The sequence below is a fragment of the Capsicum annuum genome, chromosome 3 (assembly GCF_002878395.1).
Source record: "Capsicum annuum cultivar UCD-10X-F1 chromosome 3, UCD10Xv1.1, whole genome shotgun sequence".
NCBI lineage: Eukaryota > Viridiplantae > Streptophyta > Magnoliopsida > Solanales > Solanaceae > Capsicum > Capsicum annuum.
In genome coordinates this window covers 143,447,639-143,450,927 of record NC_061113.1, presented here as the reverse complement: position 1 = coordinate 143,450,927, position 3,289 = coordinate 143,447,639, and the positions used below count along the sequence as shown (strand labels likewise).

Sequence of the window (3,289 nt, the reverse complement as noted above, 5' to 3'; positions counted from 1 at the left end):
TCATCATTTTTTTAAGATAATAATAATAATAATAATAATAATAATAATAATAATAATAATAATAATAACAATAATAATAATAACAACAATATAATATGTAATAAAATATAATGTCTTGAGGTGTTACTTGGTAAAGAAGAAATTCGGCAAATTTCTTTATTTTCCCGTTGTTTTGTACTTTTGACCAAATAATCATTTAAAAGACAATATATAATAAAATATAATGTCTTGAGGTGTTACTTGGTAAAGAAGGAATTCGGTAAATTTCTTTATTTTTTCGTTGTTTGGTACGTTTGACCAAATAGTCATTTAAAGGACATAAATTTGCTCTTTATTATGTGTTGTGCACACTTCAATTCAAGAAATATTACATTTTGTTTCGTTTCATAAAAAGTAATGTCATGTTAATTATTTGGATCGAGCTTAATCCTTCTACAACACCAAAAACTATAACCCCTTTAGACATTTTAGGCTAAGCATATGACTTGTCATTTGTGGTCTTACAATAACTTTATTAGAGTAACTTTTGGCTATATTGATTTACATTTTCCTCTTACTTCAGTATTAAACGATTTTGTATTCGTGGAGGAGGTAGAAAAATTAAGTGAGGATTCTGAATTATGTTCTTAAATTATTAGTTGATACTTATCATTTACTCAGGTCTCATATTCGTTAGAGGAATTGTTCGCATGTTACGAACATTGAGATCACTCATTTGAGAAAGACAATACATAAGAGTGGATATAAAAAGAACTTGCATGCCTAAAAATTAATTTTTTCCTCCGTTTCTAAAGGAATGATCTACTTTTCCTTTTAGTCTGTTTCAAAAAAAAAAAAAAATTGACTTCTTTCACTTTTTGTCAATAGTTTAATCAACTTTCCATGTGACATATTTGAGACCATAAAATTAAAGAACATTTTGGTACATTTGATATAATTTTAATTTAAGAACACAAAATTTAAAATTCTTCTTTATTTTTTTAAACTCTGTGTCACGCCGAAATAGGTCATTCTTTTTAAATGGAGAGTGTATAAAACTCACAAAAATGCAATACTTCAAATGTGTTTTCATCATTCTCTCTATTTTACAGGATATATTATTTTGTGTCGCTTATATTTTATTCATTAAATTCATCACCTTACTTAGCCTTTTTTTAATTAAATATTTTATTTTAGTTGGAAATTGTGGTTTTATTTTGTTGTAACCTATCATCATAACACATAAGAGGAACTCTAATTAATTTCTTGTTATTACCATAAAAATTAAGAGTACAATTTTTTAAACCGTTTAAAAGTAAAAAGTAACAAACAATTAGGGCATACATACACTAATCATAAAAATTGAAGGGCGTCTCAATGAATTTCGAGAGTATGGATTTATTTAATTTTTACCATAAAGTCAAACATAAAATCTTTAAATATCTTAAAACAAAAGCTACATATTTGAAACTATGGTTTCGATCCCGGAAGAGTTTGCAAAAATAACCACACATCAGCTAATGGATATATGCAAGTGTAAAGAATAAATTGTGAATTCTGCCAAGAAATTAAAGACATCTATGCAAGTTTTGTTGAGGTTCGTATTAGCTAGGCCTTTTAAGTCGTCTTTTTTACTTGATTTACTTTTATAAATATTGTACTTGTTTTTGCATTACAATTTATACAATGAGCAAGAATATTTGACTATTTTGTACTTATGTAAATAATTTCGTTCTTGCGAGAGATTCTTCATTGTTTATGCACAAACTTCAATTCTTATCATACACAAACAAACAAGAAAAAGCAAGAAACTGGAGACATCGGTAAGGTTTTCTCTCTTGAAATTCTTGCTACTGAAATGTTTGAAATTTGAGAAATGGAGAGCCAGGTGTAATCACTTTTAGTGCCTTGGTGTTCTTTAAAGTACTCCAAATTTTATGTACCAGAACAGGCTCCAGTGCCCCTTTCTGCAATTCCAATTTTTGTGGATCGTTTTTCTGTTTGTTCTAAATGTCAGTAGTTTAGAATTGGATTTATGTTTAGTCTTTTTAGTCTTAAATGTAAATTTCACAACAGATTTCAGATAGTTGGCTATAAAAGTTAGCTCGAGTGTTGTTACATCTACAAAATCTTGTCGGATAGAATCCATGTACCAATAATGATCAAGAGATTTGATTTCTTTTTCCAAAACTTTGCTTCTTCTTAGCCTTATGAATGGAACACATTTAGTTAGTTAAAAAGACAAGACTGCAGATCATTATCAGATCCTAAAAAGGAAATGGTATAATCTCATGTTGTTACTTATCTCATTAACTTGACACATGAATACAAGTTACAATTACTAAAGAAATTCTAGCAAAAAGATGGCCTAAAGGATGTAGCGAAAACGGACCTCAATAGAACCTCCATAGTTGTTTTCAATTTCCTGTTGAATCTTCTTGGCAAAATTCACAACTGATGACTCACACATGCGTATATCTATCAGCTGGAGTGTGGTTATTTCTGGAAGATCTTCTGAGATTGATTCCATATTCATACATACAAGGAATAGTCGTTCAAGGCATGGAAAGATATCACTATTGGCTCTCCAGTATCTGATGTTCAAGCGACTCAACATGAAGAACTTCAACCGTGGAAATCCTTCCTCGACTACTTCCGCCTTTGTACCAATACTGGAGGAAGCAAATCTTAGTTTGAGGGCCTCGAGTTTGGGCAACTTACCAAAAATTCTCAAATCCTCCAAATTCACTTGAGTATTGGTAAAAGCTAACTTTTTAAGGTTCTCCAGGAAAGCTTCCAGACGAGGAAGTACTAATTGTGGCATCCCATAAAATTTCAATTCCTCGAGCCAGAAAAAGACCAAAACTTATGGAAGCCCTTCATTTTGTTGCTTTATATGTAGTCTTGTTGGTTACCGCATATCTGCAACTTCCTTACATAAGGAGCTTGTACAGTGAAATGATAATCACAGTACAAAGATTCCAGGAACTATGTTATTCCTATCCAAGGAGAGGTTCCTCAATTGCGACATCTCAAAAATTTCACGGTCCATAATTTTTGCAATTTTAGTATAAAAGTTTCCAAATATCTAAGCCTGGCCATTGACGGGGGAACATTAATCTCCTGATCATTAATGGATGAGTAAAAAGTCAAAGCTAGATATCGCAACTGAGATAAATCAAATATACAACTGGGAAAAGCATCCACTGTCGGTGAAACAAGTTCTAGAATTCTTAAAATGTTGAAACGTACCAACTCTTACATTATTCTTGAGCTTGAGGGATTTCAAATAAAAAGAAAAACAGAAAGG

General features: G+C 30.7%; 1 long non-coding RNA gene across 1 annotated transcript; it reads left to right on the top strand.

Annotated features, from left to right (window-relative positions):
- The first annotated feature begins 1,455 nt into the window (after positions 1–1,455).
- Positions 1,456–3,064, top strand: LOC124896678. Its single transcript, XR_007053064.1, has 2 exons — positions 1,456–1,802; positions 2,465–3,064. It is a non-coding gene; the product is annotated as an uncharacterized LOC124896678 (long non-coding RNA).
- Positions 3,065–3,289: the final 225 nt, after the last annotated feature.